The sequence below is a fragment of the Myotis yumanensis genome, unplaced genomic scaffold, assembly GCF_028538775.1.
Source record: "Myotis yumanensis isolate MYYU_CA2020_CCGP unplaced genomic scaffold, mMyoYum1.0.hap1 SCAF_11, whole genome shotgun sequence".
Lineage (NCBI taxonomy): Eukaryota > Metazoa > Chordata > Mammalia > Chiroptera > Vespertilionidae > Myotis > Myotis yumanensis.
In genome coordinates, this window is record NW_027223762.1 from 7156435 (window position 1) to 7170641 (window position 14207).

A 14207-nucleotide genomic window follows, 5' to 3' on the forward strand; every position below is an offset into this window, starting at 1 on the left:
CAGAACCGATTTCTCCCAGAAGCCCAAGCTATTTCAGTGTGATTTTTTTTTTTTTTTTTTTTTGGAAGCATGAGACAGCAAAACCATACGTGAATACCTCTCCTCTAACATAAGAGCTTCAGTCGCTAAATTCTACCTTATTGGCCCTCTCAGGCCGGCCTACCTCCCATCTGGCCACCGACCCGCACGCAGCAAGAACACTATGAAGGCACCGTCTAGATCAGTGGTTCTCAACCTTCCTAATGCCGCGACCCCTTAATACAGTTCCTCATGTTGTGGTGACCCCCAATTTCATTGTTACAAATTGAACATAATGAAAGCATAGTGATGAATCACAAAAACAATATGTAATTATATATGTGTTTTCCGATGGTCTTAGGCGACCCCTGTGAAAGGGTTGTTCGACCCCCAAAGGGGTCGAGACCCACAGGTTGAGAACCGCTGGTCTATATGTTGGGCTGGAATCAATGAAAACAAGTGGCAACAGTGGGGGGCCGGGGGGGGGGAGACAAGAACAAAAAACAGAGACAATGAACTGAGAATGAGAGCCGTGGGGTTCTCAGTCTGCAGCCTGTTGGATGTCCTTGAGCCAATGACCTCTCTGTGCTCCCTGTGGCCCTCTGTAAGGTGCAGGAGAGACCTAGGTCAGGGGGTCTCTGCCCTGCCATCCCCAGGACACCTGTCCAGAGCCGCGTGTCCCTCCGGGGATAAGAATCGGGGAGGGCAGCACAGGGGTGGCCTGCCCAGAGCCACTCAGCCCTCCCTGGTGCCTTGGATTGGACGGCGGAGGCGGGGCTGTCACCTGAGAACACAGGACAGACTTGGCTGTATTTGTTGAGGCAGAGACTGAGTTTGGAATTGTTCTCCTGGCACCTTCCCCAAGCCCTCTGGTTCCTAAACGAATGATCTAGATTAATGAATTGATTCTTCCAAAGGGCTGAGGGCGAGAGGGGCAGCCTTTTGTGTCCCCAGTTCCCTGGGAGGGAAGGGGGGGGCGCGGGTGGGCAGTGGAGGGCCCAGCACTGTCCCAGGAGCTGTGGGCCTGGCTTCGGTTCCACCCTTAAGTCGCAGAGTGACCTCAGCTCCCCATCTGTGCAATGAGGGGGTGAGCCTTGGGAGCCCCAGCCCTGAGCTTGGAGGATCTGTTTGCCCTTCCTTCTTCGTCAAGCCTGTTCCCTTCCTTCCTTCACTTCTCAGTCTTCACATTCCTTTCCTCACCCTTGCAGAGGGGAGACCTCGATTCTTTTGCTGGCTGGTCTCAGCTGTTTCATGATCAGGGCCACCGTTTTCTCAATGGCGATGAAAGGATTTGACGAAGGGTCTCAAAGGCTTGCCCATCTGTGATGCTCTAGACGTCCTGAGAGTCCGTGTGAAAAGTCCCATGTGGTGCGCAGCCGGGTAGAGCTGGGTACTCTGGGCTGGGGCCACTCCATGCACCCATCACAGGGGCCCTCATCCCTCAGGTGCCCCTGCTGTCACTCACCTACTGGTCCACCACACTTCTCAGGAGGACTCCATGGAAATGGTTGAGAATGAGGCCAAACATGTTGTAATGGTTTTTTGTAGGCATCAACTTGGTTGAGTAACAGCCTCCACTCATTCAATCAAACACGATCTAAGTGTTGCAGTGAAGATATTTTGTGGATGTGATTCAAATCCGTCATTAGTTGACTTGAAGTAAAATAGATGATTGTAGATAATCTGGGTGGGCCTGATTACATCGGTGGAAAGGCCTTGACGGCAGAGCTGAGGCCTCCCTGAAGAAGAAGCCCTACCTGTGACAGGAGCTTCCCCCGGTGCCCCTGAGTTCCAGCCTGCTTTCCTGATGGCCTTCCCTACAGACTTCAGATGTGGTCCTCCAGCCCCCACAATCACATAAGGCAATGCCTTGCAATACATTTTTTTTTCAAGGTATTATATATGTGTCCTTATCTCCCCATTTCCCCCTGGTGTCTGTGTCCATTGGTTAGGCTTATATGCATGCATACAAGTCCTTTGGTTGATCTCTCCCCCTTAACCCCACCCTCCCCTACCTTCCCTCTGAGGTTTGACGGTCTGATCAATGCTTCTCTGTCTCTGGATCTGTTTTTGTTCATCCGTTTACCAGTATGTTATTCATTACATTCCACAAATGAGTGAGATCATGTGATATTTATCTTCCTCTGACTGGCTTATTTCACTTAGCATAATGCTCTCCAGTTCCATCCATGCTGTTGCAAAAGGTAAGAGTTCCTTCTTTTTTACAGCAGCATAGTATTCCATTGTGTAGATGCACCACAGTTTTCTAATCCACTCATCTGCTGATGGGCACGCAATACATTTCTTAATATCTACTTCCTACTCATTCTGTTTCTCTGACTGACCAGTACACTCTTCTTTGAGGCCTCTGGTTCGACCTGTAGTCGCCAGGTTATTTCTGAAAAATGTGAAACTCTGCTCCCTAGTTCTCTAGTCCTGACCCTCATGACCTTGACAATGTGCGTCAAACGTTTCCGACCAGAATAAATTTGCCCCTACCCTCAGCCACATTCTGGCCAAGGCCGGTGAGACTCTTGAACTCTTGCCTTGGCTGGGTTTTTGCTACCTCACAAGTACTTGACCTTGGAGTTCTTTGTACATTTCGTTTACCCAATGTTACCTTTAATGGCAGAATCCTGTAAATACCTCTTCCTGAGAATGGAATATTCCACCACTCTCACCATTTCATTTAACATCTAAACATCTGAACATCTAAAATAAAGACCAATGGCCAAGTGTAACTAAGCATGGGAGTCCCCAGAGAATACCAGGATCCTGTGTCTGTGAGCGAAAGCAATCCTGCAAATGAGGCCTCGAGGCCTAGAAAGGGATCCTGGAAACGTGAAACCAAAGAACTCAGAGCCCTTTGCCTTTTTATTTCCAAGAACTGAGCTTTTAATCATCTCCCTCTTCATCCTGCAAATATGAACTTGCCAAACATCTGGACCATAATTTAAAAAATTTTAAAAACGCAGATTCCGTCCATGTTTGTCCCTGCTGGCTGAGCAGGGGATGGGTGGGACGTGCTGACCTTTTTCTTACAGCTCATAACACGGAGAATATTGTCCTCTCAGGTCCAAGAGAACCTGCGCCCAGAAGATCCCTTCTTCCGGGGGTTGAGGGGCTGGACTGGGGAGCGAGGGGGTCCCTTGCGCTCACATGGGCATCAGTGAAAAGGACACAGAAGACAAGCAACGTTTGTCTTGTCGGAGTCCTCAGCTTTCAGACAATCCCAGGCGATGGGGCTCAGGGCTTGCTGAACTACAGGGAGTGTGAGATTTCCCAGTAGAAAGGCTGCTGGCCCTGTCTGGTCTGCAGCCTCGAAGGAGGGCTGGACCAGCTGGTGTGGAACCCTTCCAGCCCCACCTTCGGCGTGCCCCTCTTCCTCCTGCACTGGGTGCATCCGTTTGCTTTGTGCTTCTGGCCTGTGCTGACGTGGAAGGGAGGGGTGGGGAGTTGGGTCGGGGGGGGGGGGGGGGGGCAGTGGCTTCTCCCAGGAGCTCCTGGTTACTCACCCAGCTCTAGATCCTGGGCAGCTGCTGAGGGCCTGTCTGGGCCTGGCAGGGCTGCCAGGAGTGAGGGCTGCCTGGCCTCTGAGTGCCATGGCCCCTTGCAGGCTGCACTGATTCGTCTTTCTCCTCCCACAGCTACAGCCAGGCAAGGAGGGCTCAGCTCAGAGCAGGGAAGGGCATCACCCCTTGGACACCCTCAGGCTTCTGCCTCGAGGGGGCAGCAAGCTCCTGGCCTCAGCTGTGCCCACTCCACCGGTCACAGTGGGTGTACCTGGGAACTAACAGTTCAGTAAGGTGTGGCTTAGCTGGCACTTGGGGCGTGATGGGGATGAGGCTGAAGAGCCGGGCGGGGGGGGGGGGGGGGGGGGATCGGGGTGGGGCGGGCCCACAAGGCATAATCACAATATAAATTTGTAACTCACCGGGCTGATGCTTGGGGAAAATGTTAATGTGCTTTTCCTCTTTGCCTTTCTGAGTATGTGATATTCTCTAGTCTTCCCGAGCGTTCACTTCCATGGGGGAGAGGAAGCTGGTTCTGGAACACAGAAAGAAAACCTTCATATTCACCCTTTGACATTCAAAATACGATTTTTACAGCTTTGGGGATATGTATAAAATTGAAATACAATAACTGCACATATTCCAAGTGTGCAGTTTGATGTGTTGGCATATGTGTGCATGCGTGAAGCAGTCATCCTAATCAAGACAGAGAAGGTATTCAGCACCCCAAAAGTTTCCTTGCTCCCCCACTCGGCTCCCAGGCAACCACTGATTTGTTTTCTGTCGCTATAGATTAACTTGTTATTTTCTAGAATTTTAGACACACGCAGTATTTACACGTGTTTTGCCTGGTTTCTTTCACTCTGCATATTATTATTTTTTAATATTTTTATTGGTTTTAAAAGAGAGAAAGGGAGAGAAAGAGACACATTGATGTGAGAGCAGAACTTTGATCAGCTGCCTCCTGCACACCCCCTTCCGGAGACGGAGCCAGAAACCGGGGCATGTCATGTCCCTTGACCGGGATTCGAACCAGCAGCCTTTTGGTGCACAGGAGGGATGCCCAACCAAATGAGCCACACAGACCAGAACTCTGTGTGTTATTTTGGGACGCATCCTTGATGTCGCATGACTCAGTAGGCCATTCCTTTTTGTTGCCGAGCAACATTTCATTGTATGAATAGCCCACGATGTGTTTATTTACCCCTTGATGGCCATTTGGTTGTTTCTGGCTTGGAGCTGTGACAAATCAAGCTGCTCTGGACATTTGTGCACACGTCTTTGTGTGTGTGTATGCTTGCATTTCTCTTAGGAACATTCCAAGGATGGAATGGCTGTGTCCTGTCATCACGGTGGTTTTGTCTTTTAAGAAACCGTGAAACTTTTACAAAATAGGTGTCATGTTTTATGCTCCCACCAGCAGGGCAGGAGAACTTCAGTTGTCCTGCATCCTCGCCAGCACTTCCAATGGCCAGTTTTTCTCATTTCAGCTGTCCTACTGGGTCTATAGGGGTGTTTCATCATGACTGCAATTCGCATTTTCCTAATGACGAATAACATTCAGAATAAGATTTGTAGCAAGATGTTACCCACGCTAGCCTGGCTATTGCTTGGGGAGAGGCTTCCTAAATTCCTTCACACTGAAGCAAAATACTGAGGTGGTTAAAACAAGGGCTTGGCATGTGCGTAAAAGTGATGGCAAGGTGGGATGGGCCGGGATGAGGCCAGCATGTGCTCCCAAGGGGACAGCAGCCCAGACTGCAATTCGCCCTTCTGTTGTGGGGTGGATGGCCCGGGCCAGGGACTGGAGAGGACAGGGCTGGAGCCAGGATGAGGCCGAGCCACCAAGAGGTCCACGGGCTCCACCTCGCAGTGCGGTTTGCCTTGCAGTCAAGTCTGGCCTGCTCGCTTCTTGGCCCGAGGAGAGGAAAGATGACATATGTCTCCGAGGTATTGAACCCCACCCTGAGGAATCTCTTCCTGGTTACAGACTAGGCTCTGCCCTGACACTTGGGGTTTACTCAGCTGTGTAGAGACTCCCTCCTCATAGGGGGCCCGGAGAGGAAACCCCTGCATGGGGTGGACAGGGAAACCCTGTGCTTTGCCGAATCTAAAAAAAGGGGGGGGGGGGGGGCAGCGGGTGTTGCAAATTCACGATGAACATATGGTAGTAGTTAGTAGCGTGCTGTCATTTGCCAAGTCATTCCAGATTCCTACAGCCCTCCCTCCTCTCCCCGCTGCTCCTACCTCCCTCTTCCCCACCTCCTACTTCCCCCTCGGTCCCCCCACACTCTAGGCTGACGTGAATCCTTACTTCCCCGTCTCAGCCCGCCCACCCCGCCCACCCCTTCGTCACGTGTGTTCAAAGCAGTGAACAGAACCCCAGCCCCCACTGCCACGCACTTAGTCGACCCATGAGCACATTGCAAAGCTTCGCTTTTTGGTTTTGTTGGGCTTTCTTTTGGGAGGTGGGGGGACCGAACGTTTTTAATCGATGTTTTTTTCTTCTTTTCCTTTTTTCCTTCTTTCCAGAAAACCAGCATTTCCTGGCTCAGGATGCTGTGGAGAATCCAACATAAGTCCCAATAAAATCAAAGGAAAACGTTAAAAAAAAAAAAAAAGAATTTGTCCCCTGGTCAAACGGTCTTTTAAAATGTAAGGTGTTTTTTATTTTTTTTGTTTTTTCAATGTAAATTACAACTAAAATCTTATTTCTTTCCTGAATTCTTTTGAGAGGTTTAAGCACATTTTTGTCATTTTTGAGAAAAGCACCGTGTGTGCCTTCACCATCTTGCCTCATGCGTGTTGGGCACCGCATTCCAAAAGACAAATATAAAACCAAGTATAATAAAGACAAATGTGTCTCCAGGGAGAATGTAAGCCAGTTTGCTTGCAGCCCATTACAAAAAATCAGGGCTCCCTGAGTTTGGGGTTCCCCAGCTGTGACACAAGCCCACTGCATGTCCAGCATCCACCTGGGCCCTCCGTATCACCCTCGTGGGACTTGAGGGGCAAGAAGAACGGGCACAGCAACGAAGCTCCTGCCACCTGCTGTGCTGTAAGAAAGTCCTTGTCTGTGGTCCAGGAGTCTCGAGTCTTCTGTCAGCGTCCATGAAACGGTAGCAAGCCCATTCCCAGATTGCACGTAAGATCATGATTAGCGCCGCCACCGTTCTCGACACGTACAGAACCTTGCACCCAGCAGTAGACAGTACCCCGTCCTCTCAAGCAAGGCAGGGACGTGTGCAAATTACTTAGCAGTTTCCGCAGCGTTTGCAATACTAGGACCCACCTAGCTGGACACAAGGCGGCTCCTGGGCTGCTCTCCGACTCCAGGGGCTTTCTGCATCCATGATGGTTCTCAGTGCTTCTCGCAAAGGGGGAGGCTGAGGGGCAGAGAGCTGAGGTCATTGCTGGGCTCACCCAGCTACAAGAGGCAGAGCCTGCTCGGCGGAGGTCTCCTGTCTCGAGCAGGCTCTGCCTCGAGTGTTTCTTCCACTTATTTGGGTCATCGCAGCGAAGGAGATGCCTGTGAAGTGAGCCAGTTGCCCAGCCAGTGAAAACCCTAAGATGTTTCTGGTTCCCACTGGTCTTCGGGAAAGGCAAACAAAACAGAAAGGGCAAATTTCTTGTTCTTGATCCAGGGCAAATTATATGTCTTTAAATATATATATTTAAATATATATATATTTATATATATATTTGCTGGGTTTCTGCAAAGAAGGAAAAAATAAAAAGAACAAAAAAAATCTATTAAATATATATATATTTATATATATATTTATATAGAGAGAGAGAAACATCAATAATGAGAGAGAATCATTGATTGGCTGACTCTGCCTTGGGGATTGAGCCTGCAACCCGGGCATGTGCCTTGCCTGAGAATCAAACTGTGACCTGGGCAAATATTTGAGGCGTTTGGTAATACCTACCCAGTGACCCTCTAGAAAATGTCGCCTTGCCTGACCCTCTGTATCCATGGTTACGGTTTTCAGTCTCGTAAGTGGACACTATTCATTAACCAACTCATCCTTTCTTTCAACTGGTATTGAGTAATGAGGGAGATGAGTCTGTCCTCGAAGAGCTCCCAGTCTTGCCGGGGATGGCGGTGGGTGGGAGGGTGGTGTGCGTGATCGACAGGTAACCCACGACCACAGTGTGATATGTCCCCAAACACCCGGGGAACACAACCCATAACTAATTCTGCTGCGGGAGGGGCCTCCCCGAGGAGGTGACATCCGAGGACCGAGCTGGGTCTGAATAACGTTGTCGGGTGGAAAGTGAGCAAGGTCTCAGCTTCCCGTGTGCAGGTGCCGAGGTGTAGAGTTCCCTGGTTGTTCCGGAGCCTGGGCCACCCTCGCCTCTGCCACGTGGGACCCAGATTTGACCCCAGTGCTGGTCTGGTCATATTTGGGAGGTAGCAGTAGGGGTGCTGGTTGTAAAGCTGGTCCCCTATGTTCCCAGGGTCCTAGGATAGATCAGGGCCGGGGGGGGGGGGGGGGGGGGGGGGTTGTCTCCTGGAACAGTTGTGAGGGTTTTTGTCAAAGCATCCAGGGACCAGGTTTTCAGAATTAATGCGAAGGTGACCACTGTGTGCAGACAAGCCCATACAGAGATGGCGACTTCCAGATCTCCTCAGAGCCTCAGACTTCTACAGCCCGCCCCACCCGCCCCCCCACCCCGGAGGACTGCAGCCCGAGGCATCAGCATTGCCCAATGGCCGAGGCCGAACCTTCAGCCTGGAGCTTTCCCAGAACGATTCTACAGGCCTGCGGGGTCCTGTGTCAGGGGCGTGGAGGGAGCTCTCTGGGGCTATCTTTCCAGCAAGGACTCAGAAAGGTTTAACGGAAAAGAATGAAAGGAACCGACCAGGGTCTGAGGTGTGGGCAGAGTTAAGGGAGCCAAAGGAGGTCAAAGCACCCTAGAGCCAGCAGCAGAGGAGTCTGAAGGGATCAGGGGAGGAACCTGTGTCACCTGTGGGGATGGAAAGGGGCTAACTCAGGGAAGGCCTGCGTGGCAGCCTTGCAAACTCATAGACCTAAAGAAGTGATAGTGAACCTATGACACGCATGTCAGAGGTGACACTCGAACTCATTTTTTTGGTTGATTTTTCTTTGTTAAATGGCATTTAAATATATAAAATAAATATCAAAAATATAAATCTTTGTTTTACTATGGTTGCAAATATCAAAAAATTTCTAGAGAAACCAAGATGGCGGCATAGGTAAACACCTGAGTTTGCTGCCTCGAACAACCACTTACTTCAAAAATACAACTAAAAGACGGAACGGGCCAAAACCGGTTTGGCTCAGTGGATAGAGCGTCAGCCTGCGGACTGAAGGGTCCCGGGTTCGATTCCGGTCAAGGGCATGTACCTGGGTTGCGGGCACATCCCCTGTGGGAGATGTGCAGGAGGCAGCTGGTTGATGTTTCTCTCCCATCGATGTTTCTAACTATCTATCTCTCTTCCTTCCTCTCTGTAAAAAATCAATAAAATATATTTAAAAAAAAAAAGACGGAACGGACATCATCCAGAACCACAGGAAGGCTGGCTGAGTGGAAATTCTACAACTAGAAGGAAAGAGAAAAGCATACCGAGACTCAGAGGAGGCGCAGTGCGGAAGCAAAATACTGAGGTACGGAGTGCATGTGGAGTGGGCTGGCGGCTGAGGGCGGTTGGAGTCTCAGGCTCTGAGCTCCAGTTCCGGGCGAGTCTCTAGGGACCAAGACTCATACGGGAGAAGCGGGACTGTCTGGCATCGGTCAGAACCCTAGGGCAGCTTTCTCTCCGAGGGGCTTGCAGCGATTACCAGGACATTGAGAAGCAAAGCCTCTGAGGGCAAGTCTGAGAGCAGCCATAATTGCTAACCCCGCCCTGCTGATCCCTGGGACCCACCCTGCCCAAGCCCTGCAGGGAGGCTTTTGCTGAATAGCCTCAGGCAAAGGCTAGATTAGCACCTCCCTAGAGATCCAGGAGCCAGGAAGCCCAGAGGTCAGAGTGGGACCATCCAGTTTGCAGCTCCCTGGAAACATAAAGGACACACTCAGGGGGCAGACTCAGTGAACACCAAAGCCCCATTGAAGCAAGTCTTGCCCCAGAGGGGTGTCTCCAGCACAGTTCTCCCATTGCAGACACAGCTGATTCTCACAGCCAATTGGCCTGGAGGTCAATTCCTCACACTACAACAATCAAGGCTTAACTACAACAAGACTGTGCACAAAGACCACAAGGGGGTGGACCAAGAGTGTCCTCCTCAGCGAAGCATAAAAAAAAGAAACAGAACACAAACGAAAGAAATGGAGGAAAGCAAGCTGCTGGATATAGAATTCAAAACTACACTTTTAAGGTCTTTAAAGAACTGTCTAGAAGCCGCCGATAAATATAGTGAGATCCTCAAGAAACATAGTGAGACCCTCAATGTTGTGATAAAGAACCAACTAGAAATTAAGCATACACTGACTGAAATAAAGAATATTATACAGACTCCCAACAGCAGACCAGAGGATCGCAAGAATCAAGTCAAAGATTTGAAATACGAAGAAGCAAAAAACACCCAACCAGAAAAGCAAAATGAAAAAAGAATCCAAAAATACGAAGATAGTGTAAGGAGCCTCTGGGACAGCTTCAAGCGTACCAACATCCGAATTATAGGGGTGCCAGAAGAAGAGAGAGAGCAAGATATTGAAAACCTATTTGAAGAAATAATGACAGAAAACTTCCCCTACTTGGTGAAAGAAATAGACTTCCAAGTCCAGGAAGCACATAGAACCCTAAACAAAAGGAATCCAAAGAGGACCACACCAAGACACATCATAATTAAAATGCCAAGAGCAAAAGACAAAGAGAGTATCCTAAAAGCAGCAAGAAAAAGAAAGTCAATTACCTACAAGGGAGTACCCATACGACTGTCAGCTGATTTCTCAACAGAAACTTTGCAGGCCAGAAGGGAGTGGCAAGAAATATTCAAAGTGATGAATGCCAAGAACCTACAACCAAGATTACTTTATCCAGCAAAGCTATCATTCAGAAGTGAAGGTCAGATAAAGAGCTTCACAGATAAGGAAAAGCTAAAGGAGTTCATCACCACCAAACCAGTATTATATGAAATGCTGAAAGGTATCCTTTAAAAAGAGGAAGAAGAAGAAAAAGGTAAATATACAAATTATGAACAACAAATACACATCTATCAACAAGTGAATCTAAAAATCAACTGAATAAATAATCTGATGAACAGTATGAACTGGTGATTATAATAGAATTAAGGACATAGAAAGGGAATGGACTGACTATTCTTGGGGGGGAAAGAGGTGTGGGGGGTGCGGGAAGAGATTGGACAATAATCGTGCACCTATGGATGAGGACAGTGGGTGGGGAGTGAGGGCGGAGGGAGGGGTGGGAACTGGGTGGAGGGGAGTTATGGTGGGAAAAAAGAGGAACCAATGTAATAATCTGAACAATAAAGATTTAATTTTAAAAAAATTTCTATATGTGACACGGCACCAAAGTTAAGCTAGGGTTTTTCAAAATGCTGACACGCCGAGCTCAAAAGGTTCGCCATCACTGACCTAAAGCAACCACAAAGGGTGGCCTGAAATGACAACCTTTTTGTTAAAGAGCGGTTTATAGTCCTGTCCTAGGCCAGGATCTCCCCTGACAAAGATCAACTTCGATCTTTACTGACCCTCCAGGTCTGCAGCAAGTCTAGAGCCACACACAGGTGTCCTCGTCCTCAGAGCCGTGGCCACCTGATGTCTCACCCCGAGCCAGGTCCTCTGGCCCTCACGTGGTCATAGAGAGACAGCTACGTGGTCACAAAAACAACCGGAGAGGGAGGGAGAACTCAGAGACTTCCAGGTCATGCGTCACGTACACCGCCTTGCACATCAGCCGCAAACGTGTCCTCAAGTCACTCGGTTGCCCAGCGACCTACTAACTCTGTCATTCTTGCCTGTACTGAAGCACCTTCTCTGTTTGCCCAGGGTCCACTGTAGATCTATTTCTCCGCTCAGACTTGCAGAGAACACAGCTTTGTAAATGTTGCATAGGGTAGATCTAATCTTCCCAGCAAGCTGCCCTCCCCCGAGAAATGCAAGCCACCTGTTCAGGGAGTTTATCTGATGCATTCCTGTGCCTCATCCCTCCAGGCAATGCCACCGGGCAGCTGTCTCAGCTCTCCTCCCCTCCCCTGCTTCTCTGCAGAATGGTGTCTGATCCCCGGATGGGGTGGGTCTGTGGTTTGTGTCCCCTGGCAGAGGGGTGGGCCCTGGGATGGGCCAGGTGGCTCTGATCCACCCTGGTGTCCAGGGTGTACCTCCGGCCTGGCCTGGCCTGGCCTGGCTCCGAGCACAGATTTCAGTGAGGTAGACGCGTGGGGAGCCCTGGAGATCTGCGTCCGGGAGGGCGTCTGCGTTTGTGTGGCCGGGTGTTGCTAATGTGTTTATTTTGAAAAGCCCAGATGAGGTCTGTGCTGGGTGGTCTGGGACAGAGCTGAGCCCACACCCAGCCCAATGTCAAAACAGGAGTCGTCTGGCCCGAGGGTCCTCAGGAGCCCCACTGTCTCCTGGGGGCCGGGGTGTATGAGCTGTACTCCGGGCTTCCTAAATGGACCTGTTCAGCCCCACCCGCTCTGCAATCCACCTCAAACACCCTGGCCTTGTGTCCCAGGGCATCCCAGAGCTGGTCAGTGGCTGTGGCCCAGGAGGAACCAGCCAAGGCCAGACTGGTTCTGCCAGGCTGTGGCCCTGGGGAGAGATCCCAGCTCTCCTGAAGAACAGGATGTGCCGGGGGCTGTGGAAGGGCCTGGCACCCTTGCCCCAGAAATGCCCTGACCCAGCCTTACCTCCCAGTAATCACGTCATCAGTAGATAAAGCTTGTACTTAATGCATCAGCCAAGCTGGATCACATGCACAGAAAAGATAGTGAGAGGTGTTGATGGCTGATCGTCAGCATGATCGTGGCCACTGTTGTTGTTTTTTACAAGAGGCTCTGGGGCCTTGAACGTCCAAATCTGGCCCCCACAAGCCCTCCCTGCTCAGAAGCCCGACCCACAGCAGCACGCTCGCTCCTCCCATCCCATGGTCTGTGTCAGAGGCAGCTGAACTCATGCCCCGTGACATTTCTGAGCACCGTCCTCTGCAGGCCCCGGGCCCAGGTTCAGAAGACAAGTGGGTAGGACCGGTTCCTGGCCTCCAGGGCTCGCAGCCTCAGGGGGGAGGCAGACACGTACAATTAAGGGAAATCACAGTAATTACTGCTTTTGGAATGCTTGCTATGTGCCAACATTCTTACAGAGAGCATCTCCGTTCCTCCTGACCCCCTGACGGGTGGGGAAGCTGAGGCTCAGAGCGGTCAGGGCCACCCAGCCAACAAGTGGTGGTGCTGGTCAAGTGCACGGCTCCCGGCCACCCTGCCCCTGCGCCCCCTCCCGCCACAATGCTTCGGGAATGAGGGGGTCTCCTCTCCTCCCAGACCCCAGACCTGTGCTGTCCGCTCAGCTCAGGACAATGTGGGCCCTGCCCTGTGCCTCCTGAGTCACTCGAGGGACTCCCTCAGGGCCTCCATGCAGCCTGCCCTTCGGGAAGCAGCAGGAAAAGGGGGTGCACGCTAGCAGACCTTGGTGAAAAGTGGAAGGCGTGAGTGGGGGCCAGATATGGCAGGAAATGAAGGACCCCACCAAGAGGTTCCCCTGGAGAATTTCATGAAGGGCCCGTGACAGCGTGTGGGCAGGATTAGTGGGGTTCAAATGGGGTCACTAGATTGGGCACATAAAAATAGAGATGACCAGATAAACTTAAATTTCACATAAGCAATAAATAATTTTTAGCTATAACATTTGGGACATCCACTAAAATTTATTTATTACTTATCTGACATGCAGATCTAGCCTAGCATCCGGTAATTTTTTTCTGGCAACACAAAGTTAAGGACAGCAAGCGGTAGAGAGAGGGTGGGGGGTTGCGATGGCCCCCCCTCCCAAGGACCTGGTGGAGCGGAGTTTCCATAGGCAGAGAAATGCAGCCAGCTAGCGCCAGAGTTCAGCAAGACAGGGAAGCAAAGTGAGGGGGGAGTAAATATCCCATCTCATTCTCCCCCGGCCTCGGATCTCCTGTTGTACCTCCCTTTAGCAAGGGAGTCCCTCAATGCCATCCTCTGGGGGTCCTGGGCAGAGGGACAGAAAGACTCCACACAGCTCACATACAGATTTCTATCCACTCCTCGCTGCGTCCTCCGTGTTTGCAATTGATTTTACTACTACCTCCCTCTAGGACCTGCAATGGTTCCCACTGCCTCTAGCATTCAAGGAGTCTCCCTTCTCACCCTCTCAGACACAGCCATGCTCTGAGCAGGCAGGACTCTTGGGAGAACAACGACTTCATTGAGGCTCAACCCAGCCTTGGGGCCTTTGCTGGTGCTGGGCCCCTGGGCAGTCATGGAATTTAGAGCTGGAAAAAGCCCCTCCGGGGATCTATGGGCCAGACAGGAAACTGCAGGCTTGGCAAAGGGAAAGGACACCTTAAAGCTCCCGCTCCTCCAGCCATTCCACCCTCCCTGGCCTCTGAGGGCCCCAGCAGGGCTGCCCAGCCCACGCTCAGATGCGGCTGTGGCTCACCCCTTTCAACACGGCCAGCCGCGCTGTCCCTACGTGCCGACCGAATCCGCGTCCTTTTCCCTGCCC